Raw genomic sequence first — 12,479 nt, forward strand, 5'->3', positions numbered from 1 at the left:
TTTAGATCCATTCAGGTGCCACCCAGAAGCACATGATGGTTATGACTGCAGAATCAGCACTGAGTGATAACTTCTGAATCCTTACTACATTTGTTCAGAGAGGTCTGTCTGGTGCTAGGACAAAAAGGCAAGTTAGCTGCTTAAGGCTTATAGCCAACAGGCACACTATACCAGAACCTTTGCATCTCATCTTCGAGTTTACAAGGATATCCGTGTCTTGATGTGGCTTGATAGGAGTTGCAAGTGTCCTGGAGAAGATTTGCCAAGATGTACCCTTCTTTCAAGTATAAAAGAATTGATAATAAGAAAGTATATAGCACATAACCCAGGACACCCTAGAGCAATGGTTCTCAATATTCCTAATCCTGTTACTCTTTAATACAGTTCTTCATATTGTGGTGAGCCCCAACCATAAACTGTCATTTTACTATTGTTATGAACCATAATGCAAACATCTGTGTTTTCTGGTAGTCTTAGCCAACCAATGTAAAAGGGTCATTTGAAACCTTCTACACCCATGGAGTACAGCTGCCCTAGACCCTTTACCAAGTTTCAAATAATTCCTATCTCCTGCCTGTGATCCTAGATTTTAGTGTCCTTCCTTCCCTATGTGGCTACTTCCTGGAGAGGAACCCCCTACTGACCTTAGACCTTAAACCCTAGAGATATAGGTTCCAATAGCCAACAAGATGCTGCTGCAGAGACTGGAAGGAAAATACACTCAGTTATCATGTGGACACCACCCTACCTCCACCAAAAATCCTTCTTTGCACAGTCATGCCTTATAGAAATGAGTTCCCTTTTCCCCAGGATTCCACCTTAATGCTTCTGCAGCACCTTCCCCAGAAATACTGTGAAGGCCAGAGTACTGTGTGACTATGAGACACCACTGTTAGGAAGGACAAGAATCCCACAGAGACGTCCCAAGGAAGTCGCCACACCAGTAGAGACACTGCTCATGTTCTGTCACATTGGTGGTGGGAGTTTGCTTTTATAATTATTCTTTATTTTGTACAGATTTAGTTGAATCAACTTTTCTTTTTTCCATTGTATTCCCAATACACACAAAGGCAGTTAAAGACATGCACAACAATGAAGAACCACATTCTATCCAGCCACCCCTCCTTCACATCCCTCCTCCACAGATCTCAAGGCAACATTGCCATTGTCTTCATTAAGGTTTTTCAAGGCCTGGAATGTATGGTTCTAATTTTTTGTTTGTTTCTTTTAGAAAGACATAGAGTTATGAGAAATAAATGAAGCGTCTTGTGACAGCCAGATGTTCAACAAATGTTTGTGGAGTGAAGACATGAGCTCCAGAGTCCAGGCACTGAGTCATTAGACACACGTGTTTACAAGGGATTACCCTCAATAAGATTGTCAGTCCCAGTGCTTTCACATCTTTAAGCCCCCAAAAGCTGGGATCTATGATGACTCTACATTCAATCTAGGAGAGCAACCTCCCAGGAAAAGCCTCAGCCTGTGCTGTCCAAGCCGTGATCTCCAAAGACCTATTTCCCAGAGCCCAGTGTCTTGAGGTGGAGGTGGATGCCCTTTTGGAGCAGAGGGCCAGCTGGGGAATATTGATGGACAGTTCTGAGGGATCCAGAGAGAATTCAAAGCACAGCAAACACAGGGCTGTGACCACCTTCATCTCGCCCAAGGCAAACTGCTGCCCAGTGCAGATCCTGCAGCAAGCAGCATAAAGGGGCATCAAGCTGTTGGCTACCCAGTGTTCTTAGAGTCCCCCCCAAAAAACAGTAACTATTTGTGGATGCATAATGATTGATTGTTTTTTTGATGTGGGCTTAAAAGGCAAATCCAGTGGGTATCATCCCACTGGGAGGTCTGGCGTGCAGTCTCCCACAGAAGGAAATATCTACTCCATTTCTCAGGAAAAGGAAAAAACAGCCAAAGGCCCCCTTGTCACAGAGTGCTCCATATTGATGCCTCCCTCAATTTTCACTCCCACTCTTGAGGGTCTGAAAATGTTGTCTCTCTACCTGAGACCTGCAGAAAAAGGGATGTAGGCAAAGGAGTAGCATCCTCTCACATTCTCAGGAGAAAAGCACAATGAGTCTAAAACCTACAAGATAGGACTTTCTTAAATCCCACTCACTGATGTGGGATTCTTCTCTATGTGCTATGAATATGCTTTATTATCATTGGTTGTGAAAGAAGCTGTTAGCTACATCCACAGAAACACAGACAATAGATGACTCACAGCAACAAATCCCAAAGAAGGGGGAAAAACACAAACAACATCACCAACAACAAAAAACTAAAATAAGAGGAACTAGCAATTGCTGGTCATTAATATCTCTTAATATAATTGGACTCAACTCACCTATAAAGACACAGGTCTAGAGATTGGATACGTAAAACAGAATCCATCCTTCTACTGCATACAAGAAATACACATTAACATCAAAGACAGACATTGTCTCAGAGTAAAAGGGTGGGAAAAAATTTTCCAATCAAATGAACCTAAGAGATAAGCTAGTGTAGCTATCTTAATATCTAACAAAATAGACTTCAAACTGAAATCAATCAAAAGAGACAAAGAAAGACATTTCATATTAGTCACAGAAAAAAATCCATAAAAAGGAAATCTCAATACTGAACATCTATACCCAAATACAAGGGCACCTTCATATGTAAAAGACACACTATTAAAGTATAAATCACACATTAAGCAGCACACACTAATAGTGGGAGACTTCAACACCCCATTCTCACCACTGGACAAGTCTGCCAAACAGAAAATTAAGAGATAAATAAGGGAACTGGCAGAAGTTGCAACTCAAATAGACTTAACAGACATCTATAGAACATACCATCCAAACATAAAAGAATATACCTTCTTCTCAGCACCTCATGGAACCTTCTCATAAATTGACCACATACTAGGAAAAAAAAACTCAACAGATACAAAAATATTGGAATAACCTCACGTATTTTATTGGATCACCATGGCTTAAAATTAGAATCAACAGCAACACTAATTTCAGAAAGCCCACAAACGGAAATTAAACAATGCTCACTTGAATCATCAATGGGTCAAGGAAGAAATAAAGAAAAAAATTAAATACTTCCTAAAATTCAATGAAAATGACTACACAACATACCCAAATTTATGGAACACAATGAAAGCAAGGTTAAGAGGAAAATTCATAGCACTAAATGCCTACATAAAGGAGCTGGAAAAATCCCACACTAGTGAGTTAACAGAATACCTGAAAACTCTAGAACAAAAAGAAACAAACTCACCCAGGGGGACTAGATGACAGGAAATCAAATTGAAAGCTGAAATTAACAAAATAGAAACAAAGAGGACAATACAAAGAATCAATGGGCAAAGAGTTGATTCTTTCAGAAAATCAACAAAATAGACAAACCTTTATCCAAACTAACAAAAAGGCAGAGAGAGAATATCCAAATTAGCAAAATCAGAAATGAAAAGGGTGATATAACAACAGACATGGAAGAAATCCAGAGAATCACTAGGTTCAAGAACCTGTACTCCACGGAATTGCAAAGCGTGATGGAAATGGACAGTTTTCTGGATGAATATCACTTACCAAAATTAAATCAAGACCAGATGAGCAAATTAAATAGACCTACAACTGTTAAGAGATAAAAACAGTCAACAAAAGTCTCCCAAACAAAAAAAAGCTCAGGGCCAGATGGTTTCAGCTCAGAATGCTACAAGATTTTCAAAGAAGATTTAATACCAATATTCCTCAAATTGTTCCACATAATAGAAACAGAAGGAACATTGCCTAACTATTTTTATGAGACCACAGTTACCCTGATACCCAAACCACATAAAGACATTACTAAGAAAGAGAATTACAGACAAATCTCCCTCATGAATCAAATCCAAGAACACACCCAAAAAATTATCCAATGAAAAATCCAGTCAGCTTCATCTCAGAGTTGGAGGGATGGTTCAACATATTATTATGTCAATTTAATCCACCTTATAAACAAAGGGGGAAAAACCCACATTAGATGCCGAAAAAGACTTCAAAAAAATACAATATCCCTTCATGATAAAGGTCTTGGAGAGAACAGGGATACAAGGAACATACCTAAACATAATAAGGGCAATATACAGCAAGCCAGCAACCAACATCAAACTAAATGTAGAGAAACTCAAATGATCCCACTGAAATCAGAAAAAAAGACAAGGTTATTCATTCTCTCCATGTCTATTCAATATAGCACTTGAGCTTCTAACTAGAGCCATAAGACAACAAGAGGAGATCAAGGGGATACAAACCAGAAAAGAAAAAAAAAAAACTTTCACTATTTGCTGATGATATGATTGTTTACATAAAGGACCCTAAAATACCTATCAAGGAACTTCTACAATTCATAAACACCTTCACTAAAGTATCAGAATACAGGATTGACTCAAAAAAATCAGTAGTCCTCCTGTACACAGATGAAAAATATGCTGAGAAAGAATGCAGAGAAAAATAACCCTTCACAATAGCCAAAAATAACATAAAATATCTTGGAGTGACTCTAAACAAACAAGTGAAAGACCTGTATGACAAGAACTTTAAATCTTTGAAGAAAGAACTTGAAGACGACACCAGAAAATAGAAAGATCTCCCATGCTCTTGGGTAGGTAGAATTAACATAGCAAAAATGGAAATCTTACCAAAAGTAATCTACCAATTCAATGCTATACCCATTAAAATCCTAGCAAAACTCTTCACAGACCTTAAAAGAACAATACTCAACTTCATATGGAAAAAAAAAACAGGATAGCCAAAACAATTCTGTACAATAACAGAATTTCTGGGCTAGAGAGATGGCTCAGTGGTTAAGAGCATTGCCTGCTCTTCCAAAGGTCCTGAGTTCAATTCCCAGCAACCACATGGTGGCTCACAATCATCTGTAATGAGGTCTGGTGCCCTCTTCTGGCCTGCAGCATACACATAGATAGAATACTGTATACATAATAAATAAATAAATATTTTTTTAAAAAAGAATTTCTGGAGGCATCATAATCCCTAAACTCTGCTACAGAGCTACAGTACTGAAAACAGCCTGGTGTTGGCATAAAAACAGAGAAGAGGACCAACAGAACTAAATCAAAGACCCAATTATCAATCTACAAACCTATGAACACCTGATTTTTGACAAAGAAGCAAAAAATAAAAATAAAATAAAATGAAGAAAGAAAGCATATAAAACAAATGCTGTTGGCATAACCAGATATCAACATGTAGAAGAATGAAAATAGATCCATTGCTATTGTCATGCACAAAACTCAAGTCTAAATGGGTCAAAGACTTCAACCTAAAACCAACCACACTGAACTTCATGGAAGAGAAAGTAGGAAGTACACTTGAACGCATTGTCACAGGAGACCACTTCCTAAATATAACCCCAGTAGCACAGACACTGAGAGAAACAATCAAAAAAATGTAATTTTACTATGTTAAAGTTAAAACCTTCCTTTTTATTTTAGACAGAAAAGGGGTGATGATGTGGGATGCCCCTCTGAATGCTATGAATATGTTTTATTATCATTGGTTATTAAAGAAGTTGTTTCAAGCAATGGCTTAGTAGAAAGCCAGCCAGGAAATCTAAACAGAAATACAGAGAGAAAGTAGGTGGAGTCAAAGTGATGCCATGTAGCTGCAGAAGGAGAAAGATGCCAGCATCAACCAGAACCTTAGGTAAGCCATAGCCTCATGACAATACACCAATTAAAAGAAAAAGGTTAATTTAAGATGTAAGAGTTAGTTAGCAAGAAGCCTAAGCTATTGGCCAAACAGTGTTGTAATTAATATAGTTTCTGTGTTATTATTCGGTTCTGGGAAGCCAACAAACAAATGAACAGACTCTGTCTACAATCAGCAAATCCTGGCCCACACCCTGTCTACCCTCCAAGCCCAGAGAGGCAGTACCTCTGGATCAGGCCACACAGCACTGATGCATAAATGTGCATGGAGATCAGGCTGCCTGTGAGCAGAAAAGAGGCTGATGACAAGGGGTCATGAGGCAGCCAGGCTCACCTCCACATTAGGCCTGAATCCCCTGATGTGCCCTATCTGGGACACTAGCCTCTGTCTGTGCACTGACAGTGATACTGAGCTCTTGATCACATTCACATATTTTAAACATAATGATCAACAGCTCCAGTAGCCAGGTACTGAGAACAGTGTCTAACTCTGACATCTGTGGAATAGAAACAAGAACAACGAACCCAGGGCACCATGAAGTCAGATAGGCAGCAGCTGTTTATTGTAGCCTTTTGACTCCCAATCGACTAGCTCTCAGGAATTTATTATGCTACGAATAATAATGAGATACCCTTCATTTGATGCCTACTGCATGTCAGGCTCAGGTCTGACCATTTTTATGAAGCCTCAGCACAGAGTGCACATGCGCTGCATCCTAGTCTCTGTGAATCATCTCCTGGAGTTGTCCAGGGTGCAGTCAGAGTAGGCACAGGATGTATAAAACCCTGACAATCGTTCACTCCTTTTAATTCTGACAACTATGAAAAACATCTTTCCCACTCTGTTTTCATTTTTATGCACATAGTTAAAATGTACTTGTTAATTAACACCGTAGTAGAATGATTTGATATGGTTGTTTTTATTGTTGTTTTAGTTTGGTTTTTATTTTTTTTATAAGATTTATTTTTTTAATTTATTTATTTATTATGGATTTCTGCCTCCTCACCGCTACCGCCTCCCATTTCCCTCCCCCTCCCCCGATCAAGTCCGCCTCCCTCATCTGCTGGAAGAGCAATCAGGGTTCCCTGACCTGTGGGAAGCCCAAGGACCGCCCACCTCTATCCAGGTCTCCTAAGGTGAGCATCCAAACTGCCTAGGCTCCCCCAAAGCCAGTACGTGCAGTAGGATCAAAAACCCACTGCGATTGTTCTTGAGTTCTCAGTATTCCTCATTGTCCGCTATGTTCAGCTAGTCCGGATTTATCCCATGCTTTTTCAGACCCAGGCCAGCTGGCCTTGGTGAGTTCCCAATAGAACTTCCCCATTGTCTCAGTATGTGGGTGCACCCCTCGCGGTCCTGAGTTCCTTGCTCGTGCTCTCTCTCCTTCTGCTCCTGATTTCGACCTTGGGATTTCAGTCTGGTGCTCCAATGTGGGTCTCTGTCTCCTTTCATCATCTGATGAAGGTTAATATTCATGAGGATGCCTATGTGTTTGTCTTTGGATTCACCTACTGTAACACCCGATTTGGTGTTACACCCTCGGTACAGTTCGCGCGCCTCTGTACCGAACGCGAGTCGGGCAAGGGCCTGGAGATTGAAAAGAAGACACAGAGAGACCAGGGTCATTCGAAAGGAGATCAGCCGAATGCCACTTTATTCAGCGTTGGGGGAGTTTTTATCTACCTGACTGCAGCACAAGGATCTCCGCCCAGGCAGGTGGGAAATTACCATATTATCAATGGAATGAATGCCCTGCAGCTAACCACCAGGCGGGGCAGGCGTAGCACAGAAACACACAGGAAACTTAGTTAGTTGATCATAAACTGTCCTCATGAATGCACCACAGGAATAAGGGAGACCAGGGCCCTACAACCTACTTATTTAGCTTCTCTAGGAACATGAATTATAAGCTCAATGTCCTGTTCCTCTTTTTGGGTCTGGCTTACCTCACTCAGGATAGTGTTTTCTATTTCCATCCATTTGTATGCAAAATTCAAGAAGTCTGGTTTGGTTTTTAGACAGGATTTCTCTGTAGCTTTTGGAGCCTGTCCTGGAACTAGCTAGCTCTTGTAGATCAGGCTGGCCTCAAACTCACAGAGATCTGCCTGCCTCTGCCTCCTGGGATTAAAAGCTTAAAGGCATGCACCACTACCACCCAGCCAATTTGATATGGACTTAACAGAAGAAAAAGAAAATTTTCAAGTTAAAAGAACCCCTTCCCTGAGAACAATACAGCATCTGTGATTTGCTGTGCCTGGGTCCTACTGCACTAATGGTCAAAAAGAAAGCCCAACAACAAAATCACTGCTTCAAAGGAATACCATGGTGTATTCTTTTGGAAGACAGAATAATAGTTCTTACTACTTCAATCCACAGAAAGATTAAATAATAAAACCATCCTGAAATCTAGAAAAATAAACTTTGTACTCTCTTTACACAACTGGCCCTACTTTACAAAAGAGAAAGTGGAGGTGTGGGCACAGAGGAATTTAATATGAGGGCCTGCTTTTTGGGGTTTCTGTCCTGCCCAGTTCCCACAGCTGGTAAGCCCCAAAGAAAATCACACAGAGTCTACATAAGATTATAAACTGATTGGCCTCTTAGCTCAGGCTTCTTGTTAACTCTTATAATTTATATTAACCCATTATTCTTATCTATGTCAGCCACATGGCTCAGTACCTTTTTCAGCGGGGTAGATCACATCCTGCTTCTTCCATGGTCTGGGCAGGAGTGGGGAGGAATGGGCTTCCTCCTTCCCAGCATTCTTCTGTTCTCATCACCCCACCTCTAATTCCTGTCTGGTTGACCCACCTATACTTCCTGCCTGGCCAATCAGCATTTATTTAAAATTTGATTGACAAAATACAGACAATTCTCCTGCACCAGAGGAAGGTTTACTCATACTCTGTGAGACTGGTTCTTTGGCCCAGGGGTCTGCACACAAAGCCTCAAGCTTTTCAGCTAGTGATGAATTCTTGTAGCATTTTCCACATCCATGTTGACATATAGACGGGTGGTGTGATTTTGCAGATCGTGTTTAGGTAACTGTATTGTTGAGATTTCATAGATACAACTTTTCTGACAGTTCTAGAAGACACGCTCTAACGGCAGGCATCTAGTCTTCTGACTCTTACACTGTTTTCTCCATGACCACTTCTGTGATGTTCCCTAAGACTTAGGTTTGTAGGTTAGTTGTATATGTACTAATGGGGGCTAAGAACCCCACAATTACTTTTCTCAATATTTTTGCAGAGTATCTGTCTGTTGGAGAAGAAGACAACAAGGAACAGAGAAAGAAAAACAATAGAAGGATGAGGAGGAAAAAAGAATAAAAGAGAAAAACAAAAGAAAGAGAAGGAATAGGAATAGAAAAGGCAAGAAGTTTGATAAAGATGAAGTGAAATTTGTCTATGGCTATAAGTATTTACAATACAGTTAGAAATTACATTGATTTAGAAAATTGAAAGTAGTAAGTTTTCCTCCAAGGATCATAAACGAGTTGCTGAAAATGGAAGGGAGAAGCTATGAGAACTCAACACTATACACAGAACTACAGGCAGCTATAGAATCTGAGAACAGGGAAGAGCATAACAAAGTATCCAATGCCAAGCAGTCAGCCCCTGAACATTCATACAAGTGACATTAAATAGACTGATCAGATGTGATTTATGTATTTAGGATCTCACACATGCATGCATATACATATAAATGTAGTGTGTATGTGTGTATAAGCATATGAAGGAAAAGAAGAAATGAATTTGAAAGAGAGAAGGGATTATTGAAAAGGACAAAAAAGGAAAGAAAGGAGGAAAATGGTGTAATTATACTCTAAAAAATAATTCAAAAATAGGCTATGGATCTCAAAGGTGAGTTCTCAAAAGAAGAAATAAAACTTGGGGAAACAGGATAATTGGGATAAAGGAAGGTTGGATAGGGGAGCATGGAACCACAATTCTTAGTTAAGGGAGCCACCTTAGGGTCAGCAAGAGACTTGAGCCTAGAGTGGCTCCCAGGAGCCCAGGGGGATGTCCCCAGTTAGTTCCTTGGGCAGCTGAGGATAGGGAACCTGAAATGACCCTATCCTATAGCAATACTAACTAATATCTTGCATATCATCATAGAACCTTCATCTGGTGATGGATGGAAATAGAGACAGAGACCCACACTGGAGCAGCGGACTGAGCTCCCAAGGTCCCAATGAGGAGCAGAAGGAGGGAGAACATGAGCAAGGAAGTCAAGACCACGAGGGGTACACCCACCCACTGAGCCAGTGGGGCTGATCTATTGGGAGCTCACCAAGGCCAGCTGGACTGTGACTGAAAAAGCATGGGATAAAACTGGACTCTCTGAACATGGCGAACAATGAGGGCTGATGAGAAGCCAAGGACAATGGCACGGGGTTTTGATCCTACTTCATGTTCTGGCTTTGTGAAAGCCTAGCCAGTTTGGATGTTCACCTTCTTAGACATGGACGGAGCGGGGAGGACCTTGGAATTACCACAGGGCAGGGAACCCTGACTGCTCTTTGGACTGAAAAGGGAGGGGGAGGGGAGTGGGGGGAGGGAGAGAAGGGTGGGAGGAGGGGGAGGGAAATGGGAGGCTGGGAGGAGGCAGAAACTTTTTTTTTGTTTTTCTTTTTCTCAATAAAAAATAAAAACAAAAAAAAAACTTCTAGGTAATCTCTTTTAAGAGTATTCAATATTCCAAACAATTAGGGAAATGCAAACTTTGAGACTCATATAATGCCAAACAGAATGATTAAGATCAAGAAAACAATTGACAACAAATTCTTGCAAAGATGTAGAGAAAAAGAGTCAAACCCTGGTAGATCGACCATGCTGCAGTGAATGGACACGCACCCAGGAGCACATGGACAGCATAAACTGAACTTGACAGGTTTGGGGTGGGAGAAGAAGACACAGAGAGGAGTATTAGGGAAGTGGGGCACAGGACTGGGAGGAACTGGTAGAGGGGATAAATATGACCAAATCACATTATATAAAATTCTCAAAGACTCATAAATAATTTTAAAGAAAAAAGAAACAACTGTAACGAGAGTCAAGTTCAAACTCCAAAACTCTTTCATCTATTGCCTCATTTTAGGGGTAAAAAAAACAATAGCTTCTGGGGCAAAACAGTGAAAAGGTCACCATCCAACAGTCCGAGGTCAGAGGGGAAGAGCACCATGTAGGTTCCAAGAGCAGTCATGAAACTAGGATAAAGTTCAGTGAGATGGGAGGGTAAATTATTGCATTCCCCTTTGCTCTAGTTTTTAACAGAGCATGGGATTTAGGACAGAAAGAAAGGACCTTCAGCCATGTGGATTGAGAAATACACCCCTTGATATTAGAGAAGACAGAGGAGAAAACATTTGGGAGCATGTCAGGAGCTTCTGGGGAGGGAGTCTTGTAGTCCAATAGGGAAGGTGACCTCACCATAGACTCTCAGTGATTGATTTCCTTTTTACAATAACATGTTGCCTCTCTGTTATCTGTTTCTCATCATTAAAATAAGGACAAGGGTGAACAACCCATACTTACTAAACATCTGATAAACTAGACTGAGGTCTTTTAAGCCAAGGTTGGTGTCTCTTTTTCTTGTTATGTGTGCACTTCCCACAACCCTGCCTGGCACACAGTTCAGGGGAAAGTCACCAGCAAAACAGCAAAGCATCTGAGTAGATGTATTTGCCATGCTTTTAACAAAGCCAAAGCCAAGTAAATCAAGCTCTATTCCACTGGAATAGAGCATGAAGGTAGAAACAAACATCGCAGAGCCCAGAGACCCAAGATGTCTTTGTAATGAAGGAAATGGAGCAGAGTGGTGGTGGCGCACGCCTTTAATCCCAGCACTCGGGAGGCAGAGTCAGGCAGATCTCTGTGAGTTCAAGGTCAGCCTGGTCTACAAGAGCTAGTTTCAGGACAGCCTCCAAACCCTTTCTTGAAAGACCAAAAAGAAAAAAAATAGGAAAATGATGGAGGACACAGGAGGACACAATATCTACATGAGATCAAGCCTACGCTTCACACCAAAGTGAATGCATTGAGCAGTTCCTGTCCAACACACAAGCATGTAAAACACTTGCTCTCAGAGAAGCCAGAGCCCAGTTTGCAGCGCTCTCAGGTAATCTCACACTACAGCATTAACTCCGACACAGCCATCACTCAGCCCTCTCCCGCAGGACACCATCTTGAGATTCTCCAGATTCCCACAATGTAGCCAATCAGCACCAATCAATTTCCTAAATTTCCACAAAACAGTTTGCCCTACCAGGGCCATAGGAAAAAGCACAGAGGCCCTTTCTTCCCATGAGAATCCCTAGGAGTAGCTGGGCAGCCAGCCCTGATCAATTCAGTGAGTAATGTCCCCATGAAGAAAGAGTGTACAGCCAATGACCATTAACTGGTCTCCTAGATGAGCCTGCTATTATACCTTAGCCCCTGCGTGGTCCTCAGATGATTGTGGGGAGTGGAAAAGGCCCTGAATAGATAAAGCCTTAGATGAATGTGTGTTGTTGACATGGGCATGGCCATTTCAAGGAGCCTAGCCTCAAACCTGTAGGAAAATGGCAAAGCTTCACTTTCCTGAGGTGGGTCCCAGAGGAACAGCAAAGCCTCCTCTGGTTCATGTACAGATATTGGTAGTGTGTGCAGAAAGCATCCATCATGTCTTTCTCCCCCTGGAGAGCATGAAGAAAGCTCACCTAAAGAATCTTTGACTACCATGATTAATTAAACCTGCCCCCTTGATTGTGTGAAAAACCCTGCCTCTCTG

The sequence above is a fragment of the Microtus pennsylvanicus genome, chromosome 13 (assembly GCF_037038515.1).
Source record: "Microtus pennsylvanicus isolate mMicPen1 chromosome 13, mMicPen1.hap1, whole genome shotgun sequence".
Classification (NCBI taxonomy): Eukaryota; Metazoa; Chordata; class Mammalia; order Rodentia; family Cricetidae; genus Microtus; species Microtus pennsylvanicus.